Source organism: Ambystoma mexicanum, chromosome 1p (genome assembly GCF_040938575.1).
Source record: "Ambystoma mexicanum isolate Mex_15411 chromosome 1p, UKY_AmexF1_1, whole genome shotgun sequence".
Taxonomy (NCBI): Eukaryota; Metazoa; Chordata; class Amphibia; order Caudata; family Ambystomatidae; genus Ambystoma; species Ambystoma mexicanum.
This window is the reverse complement of record NC_090921.1, coordinates 1,107,099,836-1,107,126,118: the sequence shown is the minus strand read 5'-3', so window position 1 is coordinate 1,107,126,118 and position 26,283 is coordinate 1,107,099,836. Positions and strand designations below refer to the sequence as shown.

The following is a 26,283-nucleotide window of genomic DNA, read 5'->3' as shown; positions in this document are numbered from 1 at the left end:
CTGCTCAAGCTATTGCAAAAAAATATCACATGCGTACTTACTCAAAGGATGATCGAACGGGAAGTGGTTCATTGCAACCAGTACTAGCACATGCCCCCCTTGATGCTCTGGTTGATGAGGTAACAGATCAGAATCTCCGGACTGGGTCCAAGAGGGAAAAAGTTCCAGTTGAGAAAGCCTCTAATTCTGGAAAAGTGAGGACCACTGTGCCGAGCCTCAATATAAGAGATTTCCATCGCCAGGAGATAAGAAAGGCAGTAGATGCCTACATGAGTAGCAATTTGGTGGTTAACATGGATAAGCCGGAGCCAATGCCCTTATGTAAAAAGATTAAAAGTGTTAGTTTTAAAGAACAAAGGGTGGAAACAAATTTTGTCCCACCCATAAACATACCTACAACAATAGAGTTAAATAATTTGCCTTTGAGACTGGGAGAGAACCATATGGTAAATCCAGAAATCTGCCAAAAGGCCAAAGAGTACATAAGTCCTGTAATACCTCAGAATTCCTTGCTCTCACAGATTACGCCAGAATTTTTAAACATTATACAAAATGCTTTGAGTACCGGTGGCAGACAAAGAAGTTCCATGCCCTCAATGGCAGCAGTTACAAAAGTTGTGTCGGCGACTAAACCCGCGACCATTAAGAGAAAATCACTGGCAAATTATTCATTGAGGCTGTCTTGTAACGCCTCTCCGGCAGTGCAATATGAACTAAATAGAAGAGCTATTTTAGCCATATTCTCGGATATACCAAGTCTTGAGGACATTTGTTCCACAGACTTGGAGCTGAGGAATTCCCGGACAAAGGGAATCGCCAAAGTGTAAGAATATGGATGAATTCGAGGTTGGTGCAAAATACAATCTGGCTTGCTAAAACTGATTTGACATTGTTGGGATTTACAGTATTCACTGAAACAACTGCAAATGTCGAAATCAAAAATGAGGTACTGCTGAATTACAATCTCAATGGTTCTAACCTTTGCCTCACGGAAAAGAAATACTAAACAGGGTGAAGTGTGTAATTGTAATTGTAATCAAAGAAAAGATCGAGCCTAACTAGTAGGATCAGCCGCAAATATAAATCTGGCATTAATTAGTTGGAATACAAGGAGCTTTGTCCATCTGTTAAATAATGACAACAATGATCTAGTGCAATTCGACATAATTATGTTACAGGAAACATGGCTAATGTCGGTACCTGTGTGGGATGGCTTTGATCTTTTTTAAAATCCTGCATCACAGGCTTTGCACGGAAGACCGATGTCTGGCCTACTCATAGCCATTAAATCTAAAGGGGGGATCTGCGCGTAGGCATGGGAAACGCCGAATGAATTTCTCCAACTGGTTAAAGTAAAAGTCAACAATGAATCGTATGGGCTGATAAATGTCTACTGTAATCCAGTGGGAATATCGGACGGGTCCTTTATCAAATCATTTGGAGACCTATGTAGTCTTATTGTAATGGACTCATCAATTTCACAAATTATAATTGCTGGAGATTTTAATTTGGATTGCACCAATGACCAGCCCTTAAAGTATAATCCAAGACTGAATAAATGGGCTGAATTGTCTCATCAAATAATTTGATACAGTTGAATGGTGCTTTTCCTTCCGATATTCCCCCTCATCCAACTTGGCATTGTGGTGGTAGTGTTTCCATAATTTACTTTATTTATGTGAATATGAATATGTTTGAGGGGATCAATAAGTTTTGCATTGTGGAAAATACACAGAGTGATCACAACCAACTTGTGATGCAATGGACAGTCAGTGGCGAACCAACAACCGGACAAAAAAAATCTAATGAGAGTAAATCTTGTTGTAAATAATACTGGTAATAGGCTATGATGGTCGGAGAGATTGTTAAAATGGCTCAAAGATCAACTTGAAAGTCAAAGGTGTACAGGGGGGAATCATTTGCAGCCGTGTTATGCTGACATGTTACAATACCTTCAAGCCGACGGAAGAGGCAAAGGAGGGTGTAGAGATCACCTAGATCGTCCCCAGATACATGTGTATGATGCTGCCACCAGAGCAAGGAAGGCTGAGTATCGGCGTCAAATAAGGGCAGTTAATTGTTTGACCTTGAAGGAAAGAGGACTTGCGTTGGCCCATATTAAAACAACATATACAAATTGGCTCAGAGCTACTAGAGGACTTAGACTGCAGCAGGATGGTGAAAATATGCTGGCGAAAATACAGTCGAAAAACCTAGCACAAATCTGTGCCTTATTGAGTAAGTCAACGCATTACTCACAAAACATTATGCAAGCAAATAATGTTACCGACCAGGTGTGGTGTGCCCATATATTGGAGTATTATGCAGCCCCTTCCAACTCGATAGTGACTATTCCGCAGGATCTGGGTCCCTTTTTCCAAAAGTATGATCTGGAAGATATTAAATTCTTCATAAATAAAATCAGTAACTCAGGTGCCTGTGGACCTGATGGGTTATCAAATAGGACCTTCAAAAAGCATCCTGAGCTATGGGCCAGGATACTCTTTGAAATATTCAGGATAATTAATATGAATCAATCCCTGCCTGCCTCCTGGACACATTCTCTGTTGGTCCCTATATATAAAAAAGGTGACCGCTCGAGCCTGTCTAGCTATAGACCCATTTCGTTACTTGATGCGCCTGGCAAGATCTTTACTAGATTGGTGTTGAGAGACTTCAGAGAATGGACATTGAAGAATGAGCTACATGACCCTTTCAAACGGGCTTTGTAGCTGGGTTGGGTACTATCCCAAATCTTATGGCACTAAATATGCTAAAAAGAACCAAGTGCTGTATATAGCGTACATAGACTTTCAATCTGCTTTTGATTCAATTGATAGGAACATCTTGTATCAAAAACTAGTACAAAACAATTGCTCTCAGTCTTTACTGTAGCTGATTATGCGCTTTCACAATAACACCACAGTACAAGTAAGATTAACCTTGGATGGAAAACTGTCTGACAAATTGAATACATTCCGAGGGGTAAAACAAGGTTGTATATTGGCCTCATCAGTCTTTAACTTTTTCTGGTTAGAATTAGGCATGGAGATGAGATCTCTGAAATGTGACCCACCAAAATCAGGTACAGAAAAAATCTCGCCCATATTGTATGCGGATGATCTCATTCTCTTATCCCAAACTCCAGCAGGGTTACAGTGGTTGCTTGATAAGTTGAATGACTTTGTGATGAAAAACAATCTAATCATTAATTTGCCTAAAACACAGATTATGGTTTGTCGTCCACATTTTAAGACTAAAGTCAAAAATTACAAGTGGCAGCTACAAAACAGAAGTCTTTCTAAGGTAGAGCAGTATCGATACTTGGGTCTAATTTTTGCAGTCCCGGTGTCAAATAAAATTAATGAACTTGAGAGATATAATAAACTTGAGACGCTAATACAACAAGCGAAAATGTTAAAAGGGAAATTTGGGAAATTTGCTATAAGTCATATAATGACTTTTTACCAACAAAAGATCATCCCTACGATATATGGAACTGAGTGTCTAATTGTGGCAAGCATAAGCTGGCAAAAATGTGAATCCCGGTTTTGGAAAGAGCTACTGATGTTACCAAAATCCGTCCCGCTGCCATTGATTAGGCCTGCATTGGGTTTATTATCCCTCGAAGTACAAGTGAAGTAGAAAATGGCTGCCACACTGAGAAAAAGCATTTTAGGTCTAAAAACCTCGAATCTTTTGGGAATAATGGCAAAACATCTGCTTGCTCGTGATCAGGTTTTTACCAAAGAATGGTGTGAATATGTATTGCACGCGTTGGCCGATGCATCAATAACATTGGATTTATTGCTTGAGAATCCTGATCGAGCAAAAGCCAAAATATATCAAAATGATTGGCTTGTAAATCGGAATTTATGTTTTCGATATATTGACTTTAAGTCCAATCCATTTGTACATAAGCATTTTTGAAGTATGGCAGACTATCTCTCCAAATTCCCTAGCCCTCAAATGCGTAACCTATACCAAAGGTTCACGCTGAATCTGTGGCCAACACGTGAAATCCTGGTGAGAAGAAGGATGATTTCCAGAGATTTGGAATATTGTCACTTCTGTAGTAACAAATTCAGCAAGGAAAATTTAGAACATGTTTTAACTAAGTGCCCTAACCTAGAGCTGAGGAGTAGACACTTCAGTAAATAATTTGTAAGTTCATGTAGTAACATGGAACCAGAGGCAGTGAGGCACCTTTTATTTAATAATGGAAAGCTAACGGTTCGTATAGCAATCATTCATTTTTTATTGACCATTTTTCCGGATATAATATCATTTTGATTAATCCTTGATTTTAGAGGGTGATTGCTTTGTGCTGTTGAAATTTTATTTGGTGTTTTCCTTGCATGAATTATGAATTATGACTTATCCTTGTATGAATTATGAATAGTATGAATTATGTTTTGAATAGTATGAATTATGACTTGTATGATGTCATAAATGTGTATAGTAATGAAATTATGATGATGTAAAAATTTGAAAGGATGATTTTATTATCCAATACAAATAAAAAAAAAATTGTGATAATGTAGGGGGCACTCCATGATACGATATGGAATACATTGCCAGAAAAAAGGGACTAGCCAGAAATGCTGTCTGATGGTAAACTCCATTGAGGCAGTTGGTACTGTGGTAGAGTCCAGATTGTCAATACTTTCTTTCAGGAAAGTCATGATTCTATTAAAGACACAGAGGCTCGTATTATGCACACTCTTCTTTATTAAAACTCAAGCAGCAATCTTAAAAAGAAAAAAAACATTAAACAAAAATCAAAGAAAAAACATTTTCTGTGTCAATGTAGTCTTTGCAGTTTGAAACTCTATTGCCCTCAGGCATAACACTTGACCTAGTCCATGAATCACAGCGTTATGGTCCTATCGCCTCACAATTCCTCATCCCCAATTCCTCTTTCTTTCACTGTCTCGCTGTAGCTTCCTAACGAATGACTCCATCTCGAACAGGGTATAGCGAAGAACAAAACCTGTAATGAACCGCCTCCAACTCCAGCAGGGATCCGCCGTGTGTTGTCTGCCTGTTTAGTGTCCGCACCTGCTGTCAGGTTCCCTTGGAGGTTCAGCAGATTCCTTCTTAGATAAGTGACTGTAAAATTACTGACACATGCAACTTGTTATGACATTTGATTGATGGAAAATTGATCAGTTAGTTAAAAGAAATTGTAAACAGAAGAGGTGATTGAGCAAACATAAGACTGTCAAGTAAAGTTTAGTCTTTAATGGAAAGTCAATACTGTGATGTTTCAAAGGGTCGTTCAATTTCTACAGAGGCAGAGATAGTGCCCCAGCTTTGAGTCTGTGATAAACCGCAGGAACTCCATTCTCTGCTGTGGTCTGGTCTCGGATTTCTCCCAATTGATGAGAGTTTCTCTAGGAGACTCGTCATTGGGACCATTTGCTCTGGTAGCCGCATCGGATCCTGCGCCATGAGACAAATATCCTCGATGTATAAAATCAGTCTGACTCCTGAGTAGCTTTGTGAAGCACCAATGTGCTGAAGTTAGTCTGAAAAGGGAGACACATAAACTCTCACCTTTGCCATCACAAGAGGAATTCTAAAAATTGCTGGTGCATCTCAGGAATGGGTACTGCTAGATAGGCATCCCTCAAATCTATGCAGGTTAGCCAGTGCCCTTTCTGCAAAATGTCCCTGAAGAGATGGATTTCCTCCATCTTGCAGTGTCGGTACACGAGAAAGGCGTTAAATTGTCTGAGATTATCACCGGCCTGACCTTTTGCTTCTGTTTCACCAGTAAGACATTGCTTAGGAAGCGTTGCGCCACCTGCTGCGCTGGCCTTATCTCCATTTTCTTTAGAAACTCTCCTACTTCCTTGTCCATGAGGCTTTGTTCTTCCTCTGTGTTTAGGGAGGATTCTCAAAATGTGCTAATTTCCCTTACCTTTTGAGACCCCCAGCAACTTTGCTGGATTTCTAGGATTTGATTTTTCTACCTGGGAAGAGTGTGAGCCTTTTTTTCCCACTCTTCCATGTATTTTGATGTGTGTTTTACTTTTGTGTTCTTTGGTTATGGGGTTTTTAAACAACTCCATAGGCATCATCTTTTTCTTTGTGTCACACAACACTTTCAGTGTAGTGGCAAAGGGGTGTCTTTCAGACTCCCCAAGGTTTAAACACTTTCTCTGGGACTGACTATTGTCTCCAGAGCATGTAAAGGTAAATTGACTTTACTAGTCTCTTTATATTTACTGACCCAGCACGCACTATCTTCCTATAGAGTACTGGAGGGGTTGCCCAGCATCCCCTGAGTCAAAACACTCATGTAACAGTGAAATGTTACCCTTTCCTACCATGGCTGGTGGCAGTGGTTTAGATCAAACTACCATGATTTTACCAGACCGCGAACAATGGTAGCAAAAAATCGGGTCAGCCATGTTTTTCAAGATGGCGCCCAAGACGTATCTGTAAAAACAGACTCCGGTCGATTTTTTTCGCCGTTTCTTTTAGGAAAGGTCCTTCTTGTGTTTAACCAGGTTTGGTCCCTTTGTTCATTGTCCTTTGGCGAGTTCCAGTTCTGAAGCCCTCCTCTGGGGTGGACAGGATGTGAGGGAGGTGCCCGAAACTCCCTGTGCTTAGTCTCCTAGGAGACCTGGATGCACTCTGGCGTGATTGGCTGGCTGGCTGTCCGGCAAAGACAGCCACCCTGCTGTGTGAGTGACAGCCAGGCTGGAATGAATGGGGAAAAACTGTTCAAAAGCAGGTCCCTGGGACTTGGAAAGCAGAGTCGACCACTGGAACGAAAGAACCGAAGACGAGCTGAAGGAAGAGGACTGCTGTAACTCCTGGACGACCGGTGAAGCCCTGCTGTAGGTCCGAATTGCCTGAAACTCCATCGACAGAGAAGCCCTTCAAGGTTAACTTCTTCCGTCGAATTTGGTGGAACCAACCAACTCACAAGCCGCCTGGAAACCGTCCACTCCTGATCAAATTTTCTACAGAGTGCTGTGGAAAACCGGATAGCCAGTGGGAAGGATACCAGTTTGTGTTCTTTAAGGCACTCATACCTTAAACCGACGTTTAGCCAAGCTTGTGGCCTCATCCCTGGGCAGTGCAGGAACCTCCCGACGTCCTCCTTCTTGTCCCCACGACTAAACCTCAGGAACAGCTCAAACTGCCAGGAACAACTGCCTCAGCTACAGCTCTTCTTCACTTTAAAGGTACTGTGCAAACCCGGTCCGGAATCTTTTCGACCACAGAGAAAGTTTGTGAAACTTTCCCGTCTTTGAAGGCTGGTCCTTCCCTAAAAATTTGTCTAACTTTTCACCTGGCCGAATTCTTCTAAAAACCGTGGCAAAGACTTAACTGTTATCTACCAGAACTGTGCTATCCTATACAAAGACTCTGAACCATTGACTTTGACCCAGGCCTATCGAATTTAATTGCTGGTTGTAGTTAACTGAAACCCTTTGCCCTACCTATGAATGTATTTGGGCTGCATTTCTTATGACCTTGTCTATTTACCCCTTTTTTAAAGTAACTGAAGTGCCATTTTGCTCCCACTTCAGGGGAGCTGAACTTGTTCAGTAACTTATTGGTTGTGTATTGTGGTGTATTAGTGTATGATATTAGGCTGCTTTTGTTAGTGTAATGTTTTCTAATTGACTGTGTAAATAAATGTGTATGCTTTTACCAAGAAACCTTGAGTTGAACCACTGTATTTGTTGGTCCCTTTGTGTAACTTGTTCTACTGCTCACTTCAACTCTTGAGATAAGTCTGGCTGCTCAGCCAATGCTACCACATAACTGTGTAGTACAGGCTTGTAGCAAAGGTGAAATGATACTGACACTTGTAGTATTAATTGCATGTAGTGTTCCCAAAGGGTACTGCATGTGATTCTGCCTAACACTCTGAAATTGCGAAAGGGTGCTGCGGTTTAGTTTGTGCTCTTTAAAAATTACAGACAACACCCCTGCACAGTCTCTGCGACCCAAGAGTCCACGGTAAGCTCCTCCCAAGCACTTAGGTGCATCGCTAGCCTACCAACTATCGCGGGAATTGCGCCTTGAAACACTTGTGTATAGGCGCGTTACAAATGCCATATCACATCATATCATTGCTTGCTGCTGCACTGTGTGCATACGACTGTACTCTCACATGCTGCTGCAGTGCCAACCCCTACCCCTGCCTCTTCCACGGGAGGGGAAGGAAGGATTCAGCCTTCTGTCTTCCTGCTGTCACTAGTTGTTTCCTCTATAGGGCCTCTGGCCTCCTCAGTGGCTAGCGGAGACGCCTCTGCTTCTGCCACCCTGGCAGATACACAGGGCACAAACACTCTTTTTTAACAATGTCTGACCTTTGTCCAGAGCAGCAAAGGTGTTAACAAATCTGGACATGTCTTTGACAAATGCTTCTCTAAACAAAAGCTCTTTAGCTGCTGCAGTGGCCTCAGAGGATGCCAACTCCCTGAGTTTCAGGTCGATCTTTACTACAATCGACCGTCTGCTCTCCGCTGCTATTGTACAGTTGGTATTACTTATTAAACAAACTGCTCTTTGTGCCCAATTAGCCAGAATATGCACATCCATTGGCAGGGCCTCTTTGGTCTCTTCCGCCATTTTAATGATCTTGGCCAATGGACCTATGGAATCGGGGAGTGTTTCCTGGCACGCTATCCATGAGCGGTCAATGCCCTTTTCAGGTCCTTGGTGTGCTTCACCATGAATGAGTCCACCTCCAGAGTGTCCGGTACTTTATCCGGCAGAGAAGGTCTGGGATATTGTGCCTTCAATTAGCCTCTCACCTCCTTATTTAAAGGCGTGCGCAGTCACTTGCTCAAGTACCTTTTGGCCTTAAGTGAGAGTCTCCCTTCCGAGGATCTCGGGTGGAGTAGCAGGTCTGGATGAAAGGGGTCGACCAGGGAACTATCTCTGCATTTCTAAACGCTCTTATTGTGCCTTTTGCACGGTTCTCCTTCCGGAGGAGTGGCCAAGCTCACAGAAAGGTGAGAACTCTCAGTGCTGCTGGAATCCCATTCAGTGCCCTCTTGGTCTTCCTGTGGGCTAAGGAGTATTCCACCTTGTCCCTTCCATCACGCCTTATGTTCCTCCTGCCATTGTCTCTTGCAGGCTTTGGGCCTCACAGCTGTCGGCCTTTGCGAGAAGGCGAACCAGCCCAGGAGACAGTCCAGCTTATGGGATAGCGGTACTATGCCTGCCCATGCTGCTTTGTCCATCAGCTGTCCCAGAGAGGGGTCCTGCAGAATGTTTGAAGGCCCTTCTCTGCTTTACCCGCTGTCAGAGGATTCTACTTATACCCAGGCCATATTGTGTAATGCACAGGAGACAGACAGCTAGCAGCCGCAAGGTGACGTACAGGCTTCTTATTATTAAATTTAATTTATAACATCTCTCAATGGTCTTGAGACTATTTCTTCACTTGTTTAATGTCTTTGAAGCCATTTAAACAGTACAGTTTACATCAGCTAGTCCAGAGATTGATGACATGCTGTGGCATGCTGGAGTTCCAAGTGGCTGAAAGTTATGAAATAAAACACAAGAGGCTAAGAGGTAAGATTCCTGAAGTAATTTTGAAGCAATGAAAAAACTGATTTGAAGCAGATATAAAGAAATATTTAGGTGGCATGCCACGCTAAAATTGACACTAAAAAGGAACTTTCAGGCCCTGGTGTTTAAATAGGTCATAAGAACTAGCACCAGGTATTTCCCATCTAAAGCAGTGGTGCAATGGTTGAGCTTCAGACTACAGTGCACGAGGTAGGAAGCTCTCAATATTCAATTTTATTTTTAAATTTCATTTATAACATCTCCCAATGATTGTGAGGCTTTTTACTCACTTGTTTAATGTCTTAAAAGTAATTTAAACAGTAAATTTGACATGAGCTAGTCCCAAGAGGGGTGACATGCTGTGGCATGCTGGAGTTCCAAGTGCTTCCAAACATTCAATTGCTGAAAGGTATGAAACATAAGACAAGAGACTAAGAGGTGAGATGCCTGAAGTAATTTTGAAGCAATGAAAACAGTGATTTGAAGTAGATATAAGACATATCTAGGTGGCATGCCACGTTAGAATTGACACTGAAAAGGGACTGTTGGGCCGTACTGTTTGAATAGGTCATAAGAAATAGCACTGGCCATTTATGACATAAAGCATTGGTGTAACTGTAGTACTCTGGACTACAGTGCATGAGGTTGAGAGTTCTAAGCAGCTGTCAGCATCCACATTTTTTTTTATTATTTGATTTATTAACATCGCAAAAGCATTGTGAGGCTTTTAACTCACTTGTTTAATGTCTTAAAAGTCATTTAAACAGTAAATTTGACATGAGCTAGTCCCAAGAGGGGTGACATGCTGTGGCATGCTGGAGTTCCAAGTGCTTCCAAACATTCAATTGCTGAAAGGTATGAAACATAAGACAAGAGACTAAGAGGTGAGATGCCTGAAGTAATTTTGAAGCAATGAAAACAGTGATTTGAAGGAGATATAAGACATATCTAGGTGGCATGCCACGTTAGAATTGACACTGAAAAGAGACTGTTGGGCCCTGCTGTTTGAATAGGTCATAGGAACTAGCACCAGCCATTTTCAACATAAAGCATTGGTGTAACTGTAGTACTGTGGACTACAGTGCATGAGGTTGAGAGTTCTAAGCAGCTGTCAGCATCCACATTTTTTTTTATTATTTGATTTATTAACATCGCAAAAGCATTGTGAGGCTTTTAACTCACTTGTTTAATGTCTTAAAAGTCATTTAAACAGTAAATTTGACATGAGCTAGTCCCAAGAGGGGTGACATGCTGTGGCATGCTGGAGTTCCAAGTGCTTCCAAACATTCAATTGCTGAAAGGTATGAAACATAAGACAAGAGACTAAGAGGTGAGATGCCTGAAGTAATTTTGAAGCAATGAAAACAGTGATTTGAAGGAGATATAAGACATATCTAGGTGGCATGCCACGTTAGAATTGACACTGAAAAGGGACTGTTGGGCCCTGCTGTTTGAATAGGTCATAAGAACTAGCACCAGACATTTCCTATGCGAAGCTTTGGTGCAACTGTAGAACTGCAGACTACAGTGCATGAAGTTGAAAGTTCTAAGTAGCTGTCAGAATCTAAATTTTTTTTTAATTATTTGATTTATTAACATCGCAAAAGGATTGTGAGGCTTTTAACTCACTTGTTTAATGTCTTGAAAGTCATTTAAACAGCAAATTTGACATCAGCTAGTACCGAGATTGGTGACATGCTGTGGCATGATAAGTACTTAAACTATGCATTTGCTGAAAGTGTTTCAATATAAAACAATCCCACAATGATTGAGAGGGTATTTTTCACTTGTACAATATGTTTGAACTCCTTAAAACTGCACATTTTCCATCAGCCAGTCCAGAGATTGGTGGCATGCTGTGGCACGCTGTGGCATGTGCCACATGTCACATTCGGCTCCTACCCCTTCTCCAACCTTTTACACATTCAATTTCCTGTTACCTTTCATACATGTAAACGCATTGCCATCGCCTACTTTTCCAATAGTCGTGTGTACAGGTTTGCAATGATCCGTGTTTCGTAAAGTCTCTTCACACCATTGTCTCCCTTTATTTGTTTTCTTTTTGTCTTATTACCTTTTCAAGCAGATTTATTCCTGCACATGTTAATTGAACGTCTTTTCCTGTTAGAAATTCGCTCCACCACTCTCCCTCCGGATCTCGACAAGTACTTCCTTAGATGTTTACTTAATACTTCGTCTCTTTCAGTAGTTATGGCTTTGCATTCGAACAGTCGAACAGTAAATGCCTTACTGTTTCTAATGTGTTACCCAAGATACAGAATCTGCATGTTATGTTTCAGACTATGGTCGACCCGAAACACAGTTAGGTTCAGCAATGCCCTCCTGGATGTAGCCTGAATGCCATGATGCCGCACCAGTGGCAGTTTACCGCTTTAGAAATACAAGTAGCGTCATACATCATAAGCGACCTGAAGGGCAAAGCAGCTTGATGCGGCCTGTGTTTTCTTCCCTGTCTCTCGTTCACGCCATCTTTACTATTTCTTAATTAGTTCTACCTTTGTTATACTCAAGCAGTCACACATGTTCTTCAGCAGTGTAGAGTGTGTGTGTGTCACCTACAGGCAGGCTCGAACTGGGGCATACAATTATCTCAGGCAACAATGAAAAAGTGTCCCACAGTTGCAAGTGCCAATTCAGTGCTTTTGTGACACTGTTTGAATAGTACCCAAGGGGCGGGGGGGGGGGTTATAAAATGTGATGCGCATTGTGCATTTTAAAGAATATTTATTCAGCATCACTGGTCAAAACTACGAGGTGAAGTAACTCATCAAAGTGGCCGACGTTGACAAAAGAAGTGATCAGCTTTGAACCAAAAAACGGACCCACACCGACATTTTGAATTTCTATTTCGGCATTGCCCTATATATAGACCAGCCCGAGCCCGCCTACAGGGATGCGTCCTATTGCCAACTTTTAACTCAGGAAGGCGACTGAATGTTGGGAAGGGGCATTTTGGAAGCCATGTTATATGCAGCCTCGAGACTAGAGGAGTATAGGACTAGATTACACAAGGTCAGCTTTCAGAGAGCCACACATGTAGCTAGCGTGACTTGTTGGATGCGAGAAGGGAATGCATACATGCCAGACATCAGCTTGGAACTGACGAGCAACCGATCCTTTATTTCGGCTCATAGCCATAAAAGCTTAAAACATACAACACACGGGTTAAAAGACAATATAAATGATTTGTTTTAAAGACACAGGCTGTATGTCTACACAATTAAAGATTCAATGGAACATACTTAGTAGCTGGTTTAATGGACAAAAAGTGAATGTTGAAATAATCCAGCCCTTGATCTCCCATATCTATAATAAACCTTCTCTTTACACTAGCGACGTAGACAATGCAGACCTTTCCATTTGCTCTAGTTCCCATCAGATCTTCAGGAACATTCGGTGAGTATTTAGCATAGGGAGTCAATCCGTTTCTTTTCACAAATCCATGCTGGAAACGAAAATGTTGCCAAAGTGTAGCCGGAAGCATCATCATAAGAACATTTACACGTGTTTAGAGCATCAGTGGTGCTGCTGACATTCAGTTTGTTGAGTCTAGATCTTAAATAAGATCTTCTCAGACTCGCATATAGGAAGCACAGGAAAAAGAACTGACTAACAATTGCAAGTATCCCCTGGCTATCCCCAGATATCCGCCCAGGATCACAGAGCATGTGTGCAGGGTTTTGGAGCTGCAGCGCTTAGTGCACACCCGGTAGTTGCACTGAGGCATACTTGCTTTACTACAGTTCGCGAAGCCTGTCTTTCCTCACAGCACAGCAGTATGCTGCCATGTCTGAGAGCACTGGGAAGCAGCCAAACAGAGTACTTTTAGGCTACATTGTATGTTTCTTACATGAAATCACACCTTTATTTTCTTGAACCTGGACCACAAAGCAGGAGAAAGTGCACAGAAGCAGCCTTTGCACTGAACATGGACTAGTTACCCTCTTGCTCACGGTTTCCTTTCCCACTGCACTGGTCTATTTACTTTCTCACTTGTTGACATGGTCCTGTCCGACAGCCTCAGGCTGAGCAGTCCCAGGGTTTCTCCACAGGGTTTGAATTTGAGGGCTATATCTGTCCCCATGCCCAAACAAGCCTCCATGTTTGAAGGGAAAGCTTGAGCGCGTCTCAAGTCCATCGCACCAGTACACACAAACACACACACACAAAGGGTTCTTTGTATTTGAGTAGCCATACTCTGCCGCAGCCAGCATTTTGTTTCATTGTATTGGCATACTCTTTCTCGTGCCCCACAACTCCAGTCAGTACATTTTAGTTCACACTCATTCCAGTTGAAACAAGCACGAGCCCAACTGTCTGCCCATCCTATACGTCAGTTTATCTGAAGCAGCTCCCACTTTACCCTCATACTTCAACCCTCCCGGCTCATCTCCTCAGTCTTGTCTGGAGTCCCCAGTCGGGGGCAGAATTTGCAAACCTGCGGACAAGCATGAGCGCTTGGAGTCTGCTAAAGTGGTATCCGGCCGAGTATAAAAACCATACACAGTTCATTCACCCCTCTCTCCCACTGGACAGCGAGTGATGATGCATTTGCTAGCAGTGACACTTTCAGAATAAAGATTTTCTAAGAGGAATTTTCTCAGGTAAATTAAAGCAGCAGTGGAGAGAAATTTCCGGTCGGTGCTGGTGGTGGCATGATGAGTTTCAGAAATACATTCTTTTCCGACAATCGTGTCTAAATCCCACCCCAGTGCTACTCCTCCAAACCCTTCACTTTCTCCCAGTGGTGAGTACCTGGAGTCATTGTTGCAAAAATAAAGTGCAGCATTGCCATTACGGACTAAGGGGCAGGGGCTGGGCTGCTTTTCAATAGGCAGAGAGTAAGGAGTTTATCTGAGAAATCATGGCTTGCTTCCCCGGAGCCTGGAACGTAGTAGGTCAAGTCCTAAAAATAAAAATGGGGGGACTCGTCAACAAACGCGATGGGATGTGTCGTCGCCAGAAATTACCATATCAAGGTGAAATATGCTCTTTTCATTAAATTGGCTTTGCATAACCACCGAAATTTCACAGGACGAATGGTATTTGCCTTTCATAAAATCAACACCCACAGAAAACCAAGAGGATATTTTCTTCTAGTAGTGTTTTTCAAAACGTTAAAAGGTGTGCATGTTTTAAACTCCAAGAACCAATACCAATGTTTTCTCTGGAACTTGCAGTGCTGAAATGCCACATTTTACCTTTAGTTGTTTGTTATTCTGCATCAGGTTATATTGTGCAGTGGTGAAGTGTACGGCCAGCAAACATGACGACTGTGGTTCGATCCCCGAAGTCGCTTTAATTCATCAACTCAAAGAGGCCATTCAATGTTTCTCATTTTAGCAGGGGGCTGGGGGGCTCTAGTGCACCCTTTAAAAAAAGTGGGTGGACTCCGTCCACCCGCGTGTACCCTCGACTTGAGACCTGTCAAATGCTTTTAAATAAGCAGTTAAAGATAACCTTTGTTGTGTGTAAAAAGTCGAACTTTACACCAAATATCCTTGTGGGGAGTCACTGAATCGTTTTGACGCCCTGCACCGGTCGCCCCTCGAAAAACGATCTAAATTCATGTGGCAAACCCCCAACCTCGTTCTGGGCTTCAGCCATGTACCACGCTCATATTAGTCTGCCTTTGCACGTGCATTATGTTCTGCATGAAATCAGCAATACTGGCCACTTAGCCGGAGAAATATATAACGTGGTGCAGTCATAGCTTTTTAAAATCTCTTACCTAGGTTTCGTGAAAGGCGTGTTGTTCACTGTCGCTGCAGTTGGTGCTGACCCTCGGCTCGCGCTAAAGTCCACTCTGGTGTCTATGTTTCAGGTGAGTAAACACATCGCAGGCGTGACGTCATGACGTTCTCTCTATGCTGGCACCATTTGGGCAGCGCGGCAACCAGATTGCACAGTATCCACGTGTGATATCTTAAAACAGGAGCGCCCAGTTGCTTCAAAATGGAACGACTATCCCAATAGAGTCTCCTGAACTCCCCCTACACTTTTGGGGAGTCAAACAATATCACCAAAACTGGACTGATTGAGCAATATTATTGAGAGGAAAAAGGAATGGGAGGAAAGGAAGTGTAGTGGAGACCTCTCAGCTCAACCAGGATGGTACCGTATGCTCATGTTCACCCTCTGAACAAGCTGCATGCCGCCCATGAGCTTCAATGGTATGGTGACCAGACGTCCCGGTTTTGCCCCAGACTGTTCCGGAATTTGGAGCTGTGTCCCCCTTTGTCAAGATTATGCTTCCATTGGAAACTGCAGTGGTCCGGGTTTTTGGTAGTTGGTCTTCATAGCTGGCAGGCACAGCACACACACAAGAAATGCTACATTTTACAACTTAAGATAGTGTTCGTTTGTGATAAATTAGTGATATGTGAATTATAATGTGTTTATTTGAACAGTAACACTTAAACCCCCTTCTCCTCCAACCGCTACTGAAGTGTAGTGCCTTGATAACAACTTTCAAGAGGTAGTCCTACTTTTATGTTAGTTGTCCTGTCCTGGTATTTTACTTTTGAAATCTGGTCACCCTATTCAATGGGATCACAAGTCCAGCAAAATCTCTGCTACTTGCCACAAATTTTATCAAATTCAAATCATTTTCATCTGATTTCACAAGCAGTGCAGGCACAACAGGTTAGCATGACCGGGTAATGTCACACTTTCTGTAGTGAGTGAGTTTTCTTTCCACTGTTGGTCTACTTGGGCCTCCTCTGTGCTTTCAACCATTTTTAATCGCAAATACTAGGTGCATTTTAACTGATTTGTGTCAGGCTCTGTCATGCACGTGAGGTACAGTGGTTTATTAGTTTGGTTAAGGATCCTAGCACACATGGGCAAGCTATACTTTGACCCTGATTTCTACAGTAAGTAAACCCCGCCCCCTCCTCGGAAAATGTGCTGAAGAGCCCCCTGCCATTCCTGACACCAAGGGAACTATCTGGATCGCCTCCGACAGTGAGGGTGGCAGGAGTGAATGTTACACTCCTAGTTTGACCAAGGAGCTTATTTCGACTGTTACAAAGCTGGAAGCAGAATTATTAGTCATTTTAGTACTGTTTTCCACTGCCATATATGCTTTCCTTCTGTTAAGGTCCAGGGTGTGGGTTTCCCAACTGTAATTTGCTACTGTCAGCAAGTGGGGACCTATCACCACCCCCATTGAGTTCATCCCAGTCAAGCCTTTATAATAAGTTCCACAAGATCTTTTCCAACCAGGTGTCAGTCTCTCTTCAATGGAACGTCAAGCATGCCACAACAATGAAACATAACCGTATCCCGCGTGGGCACGGCCCACTCACCTGCATACCTCTCAATAAACACTACTCAATTACACACACCCAAAACACACATCACCTCCTGCAGTAGAATACAGCTGAGACCCACACACAAGTCGGACGAGCCGTTCACATAATCTGACCCTTCTGACTCTCCCTCTCCCCTGACAATTTGTCATGGCACCATATGGGTTGCTGCTAAGGACCTAGCCTCTCCCTACCCACCTTCATGCTGGTTAAAAATGCACACACGCATTTTAGAAATCCTTCCATCACCTATTACATCACTGACTACGGTCTTCTGAAGGGAATTCAACCCACAACACTTCAAGGCTATACCAATGGCAGTAGGCACTACACAAGTGACATATAACATAACTCTTCCAGGAATGGCAAGAGCCATTGTCAGTACAGGCATTTGATGCCCATAAGGCTTTCAGTCTCACATGCAGAGTAGTGTTCAACAGTGTTATTTGCCCTGTTCAAATCCAGCAGGATGGTCGCCATGGGTTGGTTGTCTTCCGGGTTCTGCCTAGGGTGTCTTTGTTGGTGCCAAGAAGCATTGATTCTCTTCTCCCGAGGTCAGAAGCCAGGTTGCTTGCCATGTTAATGTTAATGTTAAAGGTATTTATATAGCGCACCCTCACCAACAGAGTTGGTCTCCAGGCGCTCATGGGTTAAGGTATGTTAATAGATGCTCCTCTGAGCTTGCCAAGGTCGCGACGAATGACTGTCAGCGGCTTCACCTTATGTGTGTGGCACAAAGGAAGTCTAATAGAGTCCTTAACATGTATGTCTCACTCGTGCTCAAGAATGTCAAAGATCCACTCTGAGTCAGAGGGGTAGCACGTCTGCCGTAGTCTGTCACTCAATGCCAGATAGTATATGAATTTCGTATGTTCTCGATGTTCTTCAGGCCTTCTGCCGTTACTTGGGAGCACCAAGCAATTGTCTCTGGTGATGGTATGTCAGGTCACTGATGCCAGCTTAGTAAGCTATGGGTCCAGCCAGTTGATCTGTGCAGAGCCATAAAACACATCCTTCTATTCCTTGAAGCATACATCAGAATACACAATTGATAGAGTAAAGGGCTATCTCCAACTTTAGCTAGGACTACATTATTCAATGTTTTGCTCCAAGACAGAACTATTGAGCCCACAAACAAATGTTTTATTTTTAATTTTATTTTTTTCCAGTTAGAAAATAAGAAACTCCACCTTCACCACAAGGATGAAAACACAAATCATCCTTCATGGAACACTACATGCCAGCAAAAGTTGCTTGTCATTCATGTCATAAGTCAAAATAGTAATCAAGAAAAAGCCAAAGAGAGAAGTGAAGAGCAAACGAATGATAGAGATGGAGAAAACGAGTCAAAGAGACAAAGGGTAGAACAGGGAGAAACACTCAAAGAAAGGGTAAAATAAAGAGCAGAAGAGGAAAGAGCCAAAGTGCAAATGGAAGAGTTAATGAGCAAAAGAACAACAAAAGCAAGAGTGACAGAAGGCACTGTAGAGCAAAACAGAGAATGAAACAGTGAATAATAAAACAAATACTGGGAGAAATTGAAAGAGAAGAAAATAACGCAATGAGCAAACAAGCCTAAGAGCTAAGAAAGAAAGAAAAAGAGCAAAAGAAAAAGACATTTTAAACACAGCGAAAGAAACATATAGTGAAAGACTAAAGAAAACAAGAGAACTGCTAAGGAAAGAGCTTAAAAAAGACAAGACACGAGCAGAAGAAAGATCAGAAGAGCACAAAAAAGTCAAACAAAATGAAAACGATGTATGTGAGCAGTTCTGTTCAGATAGGATAGAATTTGAAACACTATTTTCTTTGACGTAATGAGTGATTTATCCCAAAATGTCCGGCTGTTCTTATTGTGATGAAATCTTATTCTGCCCAGAAGTAAAAGGGGCCATTGTGCTATACCTAAACTTGCAACACGTGTCGGTGCAGAGCTTTTTCAGCCGCACATGTAAACCAGCTAACAATACCCTGTCACCCCTGTGGCTTCTACAGAGGTGGCATGGCCCGAGGGCAGGCTACGTTCTCCATGGAGATGGATCAACAGCGAAAGCGTTCATACAGCAACCACAAAATCGTCATTACTAAAAACAGACTTTGTTCAATACACAAAATTGTAAACACACTATTCATCCACTGCTGCAACGGACAAAAAGCACAAAGCAACAGTGACGTAATTTCACCAAAATGCCAGGGGTAGCGGAAGTGACATCACATGGCCCTTGATCTCTTATGGCATCACAGGAAGTGATGTCATTTGACCCCAGTCCGAAGTGACATCATGGGTTGCGATGCAACACAACCTTTAACCCCTTCACAAAACAGTAAGTGACATCACAGCATTGTTCCTAAGTACACTACTGTTCCTAAGTACACTACAGAAAATATGGTTCCGATATCATTATAATGTGATATATATTTCATACAAGAATGGATCACCATATGTATCGTTAATATCAATGTGTAGAGGCCCATATTACTGTGAATGCAAGCAGAGGTCCAAGGTCAAATGAGAATGTTGTGTTATTATATAGCACTTACTCTTAAGCACTTTATATAGAACAAATATACATACAATATGACCCAACCTGTGTTGGTGCTCATTTATCAACCGCAGAAGGATGAGGGCTGAGTTGAGGTGTTTAAGAACAAACTAAATCAGTGACTCACCTCCTGAAGTATGCCTGAAATAAAACTTTATTAATGAGTCTAGCAATAATTGTATAGAATTCCAGAAAGACAAATTATTTGTTATTCCTATTTTTTCTTATTTAGGGTCACTGAAACACCCTATTTTTTTTAGAGGCCTGAACAAGAAAGTATGCCACTCCAGAAACAAAGAGCCACATGGCCATGGCCACAGCCCAGGAGCTAACATTTAAAAGAAAAGAAAACATTTTTTTTAAAAAAACTCTTCTTTTATGGGTTGCATGGGAGACTGCAGGGGTAGCAAGGGAGCCCTCAGGGGTCGCATATGCGACCCCTCGCGACCCCCAAATGACGTCCCTGCAAAGTAACAAAGGCTGAAGACATACTATAGGCAACATTTTGCTGCAGGAGGTATCAAAAATAGGCAAATTGAAGCAAAATGAACAAAAGCTGAACATTTATTTTTTTAGGTCTATGGGGAGGTACTGATGAAAAGAGCAACTAAGTCGTCTTTAAGGCCCATGGTAGAGGCAGGGGTTCAGGGTCCATAAAAGGCCTGGGAAAAGGTGCCCAGTCCAGCAGTTGACTCACTTTAGAAGGCTCGCCAGCATAATAGCAGCAGAAGACTCGGCCCAGGCATCTTGAAGTGGGGAGCTCCTTGTGAAGACGTGATATGTGTGGATGCCTTTGAATCAGGACGTCTCGGTTGGTTCTCTGGACAGCTCGACAGACATACCCAGGCTCAGGCCACAGAAGGCAATCGGGTGCATGAAGAGTCAGGCTGCTCGCTCGGGGGGTTCAGTGGTCACTGCATTTATCAAAACTGGCTTGAATAGGCATGAATGAAATGCTGAGCATAAATAGTGCCAGGCAATGCACCTGGACAAAAGAGCTCTGGGGTCTAACCATGGCAGGGAAAAGTATAGTAAGTTACCCATAGGTAAACTGCCTTTCCGGTCCCTACTCTGGGTACCTCATAGCCCCGGCCAAAGTGTCCTCAGTGCAGGCAAGGCCCATATTTTTCCAGCGTTTCACTTCCATGCCTTAAAATGTCGAGGGATGGCCTGCCTGCTTGCTTGTTTCCTCCGATCCGATCAATGCATTCACCCCTTTTAGAAGTGGCATTTCATCTGCCCATAATGCCCACTCCATTTACAAGTGTATTTGAGCAGGGCATTGCTGGCTCTCAAGGGGCCACTGGAAACATCTCCATATGCAGTGACCTCCCTCTTTTGCAGCAATTCCCAGAGTAACTTCCCCCAGTGGAGGTGCTTTGGGGCTACCAACTTCACTTTTAAGGCACAGAGCAGTTTTCTGAATGTGAGTCAACCCGGCAGACCCAGCTTTCACGCAAAATCCGTTCACCAGACTGCCTGAACACTACCAATAACCTAACCAGGTTAACATAACGTTTTCCTAACCTTCGCAAGGGCTCAATCTTCCCAACTCCCAAATCTGTACCACCGTGTTTGGTACCTTGGGGAAAAAAAGAGGAAAGGGAGATGGGGAAAAAGGGGAAAAAAGATGTCAAAGTGAATACGGTAAGCACACTCTACAGTATTGCGCCTCCAACACTTGGAATGATATGGCAGTCTCATAGCTCGCAAGCATCTAGCGGATCAGCCTAAACATTAGGACGCCGTGTCTTTGCCTGCTGTGCATGTTAGTGTATAGGGCGCTGCCGCGGGAGGGATGACTTTCCAATGCTGATCAGACCATCTAAGTGATGTTTAGAGATGTTCCTCCCAGCTTGTCAGAGTCACTATACATGGTGGCCGCTTGGTCCAATGGGCTTGCCAGCCGCTTCACCAAATGCCCGAGGCTCAAATGGTGTCTGGTGCAGTCCCAGACACACTGCTCGCCTATCGCTGCCGAGCCATGCCATACACCATGTCATTCCTTCGAGCATGCAACAGCACATAGACAGTGGAGGACACTGGCAAACTGCAACACATCTGGTGTTCTGCACCTAAATCTTCATGGCCCTTTCTCATTTTTCTTCTCTGTGCTGTTCTCCCATCCCATTTCCACCACACCTTCATTTTGAGACTCAGAGGCCCATTCATGTGCATTTCAGGCACACATGGGGTGTTGCTGTAGAACTCAGTTTCAAGGACATCGTCCATATGTGGAACCCCGTCTCACTACTGCGGATTCGGTTTAGCAGACGAAATACCAGGGCACCGGATGGAAACACAATACATTCACTGCCATGACATTCTGCAAGGAAGCAAGAGTTCCTTTGACACTCTTGTCATAAGCCAAAGTAACAGTCCTCTTCTGGTTCTGCAAACCCAGGTGCATCATGCATATAATCACATTCTAATGCACATGCAGGACTCCTACTTACCCATGACACACATCTAGTAATCATATCTTAGCATCAGGCTGCTGCATGAACACGAGGAAACCACGTGCCATTACTCTGATGATCTTGAAACATCTCTTTCAGACTGAACAAGAATGACCGCTGAGTCTACACAATTTTATAAGTACCAACCGCTGCACTTGCAGTTTCCATGTAGATGCTATGCAGGTTTAACATATTCTGACACATGGTGCTTGACTGACCCATCAAACCAGCTTTGTATGATTCCTTATTACTAAATACATTTGGATTCCAGCTTTGAAGAAGAACTGACAGGCTGAAACACGTGTCGGCAAACACAACCTTACAATACAAAAATTACACCATGGGACTTTTTATGTGTTGTAACAAATATTAGATTGGAAAGATCAGTTGTTTAATTAGGAGGGATTTGCGCGTGCATGGGGCAGGATTCAGTCGCCTTTCACTATCAGAGCTTAACTTCAATTACAACTACACACATTGGGCCTCATTACGACCCTGGCGGTAATCGCCCGTCATTACCGCCATGGCGTAATGAGCGTTTACGCCGTGGGACGATGGCGTAAAGAGCGCCACATCACGACCCATCGCGCACGAGGATTACGCCATGGCGGTAATGCAATTAACGCCATGGCGGAAAAGGCCCCTACCGGCATCGCTAAGCGAGCAAGGTGCCCTTCCGCCAGCGTAAGTAGCGGCCACCGTAATTTACGGCCACCGTAATTAGCGGCGGCCGTAAAAGGCCAAACCGGAAATAGCGTCATCGCGCCGGAACGGGAAGCAGCCCGTCGGCCATCTTTAAAAACACAATCCATCGCCATCCTACCAAACAACACCAGACCCAACCCTGACACCTGTCCCAACCAAACACCCACCCATCCAAGTTCCCGAAAATGCCAAAATCCGTGAAAAAGGCATGTGACCGCCAGCGCCAGGAGCGATTCAGCCGGGAGGAACTCTGCATGCTAGCGGAGACCCTGCAGGACAACGCAGGTGTTGTATTCTCCCCTGAAATGACCAGGACAGCAATCGGGAAGAAGAAGGCCATCTGGGCCCTGGTGGCTGAGCGCGTCAGCGCGGTGGGGACCGTACCCCGCACCCCACAGCAGTGCCGGAAGCGCTGGGATGACCTGCGCATACGGGTCAGAGCCGTCATCTCGGCAAACCGCAACCTTGCCCAGGGAACCGGTGGAGGGTCGGAATCCCCCCTGAAACTCCAACCGTGGGAGGAGATCTGTGCTACCACCATCGGCATGGAATCCATCGAAGGCGTTGGAGGGATGGAAAGGGGAGCCCCGACATCAGGCGATGAAGGTAGGTGCCTCATACAAGACATGCCATAGTCACAGCAGTCCAATCATGTGTAGCACAAGGTTGCCCTAGAGTGTAAATGCAACACAAATCAATACTGCCCATAGCCACATGCGAGCACCACCCTGCATACACTGCTGGCACCCGCATACCTGCATCCACATACCACACCAAAAGGAGACAACCTGCATGGCACTGCCTGAAATCTGCCTCATCCACTGGCCAAAATAATGTCAACCATTGTCATTCAGAAGTCCGTAGACCCATCAATAACGCCCTCCCACCTTTGCTCCACCACAGGCACAGAATCACACCCAGAGGACCAGGACACCCCTGCGCCGAAGAGAGCGAAGTCCAACGACAACCTCCCTGCACCCTCAACCTCAGCTGCAGTGAGGCAGACCCCACGACAAGCAGGTCCCACTGCAGGCATACCGGAGGTCCCACCGGCAAGCACCCCTGTTGGCAGCAGGCCAGCAGCAGCTGCTCCACCTCCACCGACATTGCCTGCCACAGAAGGCAGGGGGTCAGCGGCCAGCAGCAACATCGGGGAGACAGCTGCAACAGCTGCATGTTCTGACTCGGACATGGAGCAGGAGGTCAGAAGCCCCACTGACCAACTACATTCCCCCTGTTTCTCAGACGCCAGCCCCCATGAGGGCGACACACAGGGGCACACTGAGGCAGAGGAGTGGCCTTCCACCCCATGCCCTGTCCACACTCCACAGGAGGGGACCAGCCCCTCCATCACTCCACCTGCACTGGCCATGGGCCAGCACGGCCAGCCGTCCCTCGAGGACATCACTCAGCGGCAGCATCAACTGTCCGCAATGCTGGATGAGCATGCCGCGGAATGTGTGGGGGCTAGGTTCAGCATTGAACAGGCCACGGAGACACTAAGGGCGGAAGTGGCGCAGAGCACTGCCACCCTGAGGGATGCCATGCAGGCCATGTCCAGGGACATCTGTGCCGAACTTGCGGGCTTGCGTCGTGCGGTCACTGACCTCACCCACACAGTACAGGAGCTGCATGCACAGGGGCAGCCAGGGACATCCTCCACTGCCAGTTCTGCGCAGAGCAGCCCCGTGCGCCGTTCTGGACGCAACCTGCGCTCCACAGCCAGGGGTGCCCCGGGTGCCGGGAGAGGGGGCTTGTGACGGCCTGTGGACACGGTCACAGGCATCTGTTGACAGCTACATGGGGTGTGTTGGGGTGTGCAGGGGGGAGGTGGGAGGTGGGAGGGGGTGTGTTGGGGTGTGCAGGGGGGAGGTGGGAGGTGGGAGGGGGTGTGTTGGGGTGTGCAGGGGGGAGGTGGAAGGTGGGAGGGGGTGTGTTGGGGTGTGCAGGGGGGAGGTGGGAGGTGGGAGGGGGTGTGTTGGGGTGTGCAGGGGGGAGGTGGGAGGTGGGAGGGGGTGTGTTGGGGTGTGCAGGGGGGAGGTGGGAGGGGGTGTGACACGACAGTTCATAGTTCCAATACACTTTTTTCATTCAAAAAAAGAAATGTGTGGACATTTTCATTGCGTATGTGTGCTTTATTGGTGTACAGTCCACAGTGTGCATGTCCCAGAGACACACAGTGCCCCAAGTGCAGTCTCCATGCGATAAACACCAGCCGTGTGTGCTAGAAGCAGTGGTCGATGATACTTTGGCGCATGGCACGCCCCTCCTGTGCATCGCCTCCTCCATGTGGTGGCGCCCCATCTGCACCCTCCTCATCCTCATCGTCAGGTGGTTGCAGTTCTGCGTCAGGGGGCAGGGGCACATTCCGTCTGACGCACATATTGTGCAGCATGACATATGCCATGACGATCTTTGCCACCTTCTCATGGCCATACAGGAGTGCCCCACCAGACCTGCTGAGGCTTCGGAACCGTGCCTTCAGGAGGCCGAATGTCTGCTCTATGACCACACGAGTACGTGTATGTGCACGGTTGAAGTCCTCCTCGTGCTGGTTCTGCGGGTTCCGGACTGGCGTGAGGAGCCACCTCTTCAGGGGATAGGCTGCATCACCTGTATGTAGGCGAGAATGTATGTGTCAGTCATGTTGTCTGATCAGGAACATGATGTTCCACCATGGCTGGCATGGAACTGTTACCTTGGCTCACTTCTACATGCACTAATTGATTCACACTATGCAACCAGTATATGCTCATTGCTGCCATGGCCTGTTTTGCATGCCATCACCCTATGTATGCAGAGGGGTTTTGTGCATTGTGAGTGCCCTTCCTCTGTATCCGTTCTCTGTGTTACTCACAGCCAGGTGGAGTATGCATCTTCCCCCCCCCTTTCTGCCAGGTGGAGTATGCATCTGCCCCCCCCCTTTCTGCCAGGTGGAGTATGCATCTTCCCCCCCCCCCTTTCTGCCAGGTGGAGTATGCATCTTCCCCCCCCCCTTTCTGCCAGGTGGAGTATGCATCCCCCCCCCCCTTTCTGCCAGGTGGAGTATGCATCTTCCCCCCCCCTTTCTGCCAGGTGGAGTATGCATCTTCCCCCCCCCTTTCTGCCAGGTGGAGTATGCACTGGTACGTCATTCCCATGCCCACTTCCATGACATTGCACTCACCGAGTAGCCAGGATCTTGGGCCTGCATGTCGCTCCATGTAGCGTGGTATTGTGGAGTTCCTCAGGACCATTGAATCATGGGTTGATCCGGGGAATCGGGCACAACAATGTGTGATGATCTTGTTGGAGTCACAGACCATTTGCACGTTGATAGAGTGGAACTGTTTCCGGTTGCGGTACGGTACCTCCATGGCACGTGGAACCACCAATTCCACATGGGTGCAGTCGATGGCACCAATGCAACCGGGTATGCTGGCTAGTGCATGGAAACCCACTTTGGTGTTTGCAATCTCCTGGGCAGTCCGTGGTAATGAGATGTGGTCGTCTGTGTGCTTGAGGAGGGCATCGAGCACTTGGATGAGTGTTCGTGAGAATAATGGTTGTGAAATGCCATGCAGGTGCCCCACTGTGTGCTGGTAGGTGCCTGTGGCCAGGAAGTGGAGTACAGCCACTACCTTCAGTAGGGGGGGGATGGCGGTTGGACTTTCTATCATGCTGACGATGTCGTCGTGTGTCATGTCTACGATG

At 45.2% G+C, this 26,283-nt stretch overlaps 1 protein-coding gene across 1 annotated transcript in view; it reads right to left on the bottom strand.

Moving 5' to 3' along the window:
- LOC138448779 (cholinesterase-like) overlaps nucleotides 1-15,368 on the bottom strand; it is a 457,734-nt gene extending 442,366 nt beyond the window's left edge. Inside the window, exon 1 of the mRNA XM_069604720.1 lies at nucleotides 15,302-15,368. The gene's annotated coding sequence lies outside the window, so the exon portion shown is untranslated. The remainder of the gene's footprint in view (nucleotides 1-15,301) is intronic.
- Between the last annotated feature and the right edge of the window lie 10,915 nt (nucleotides 15,369-26,283).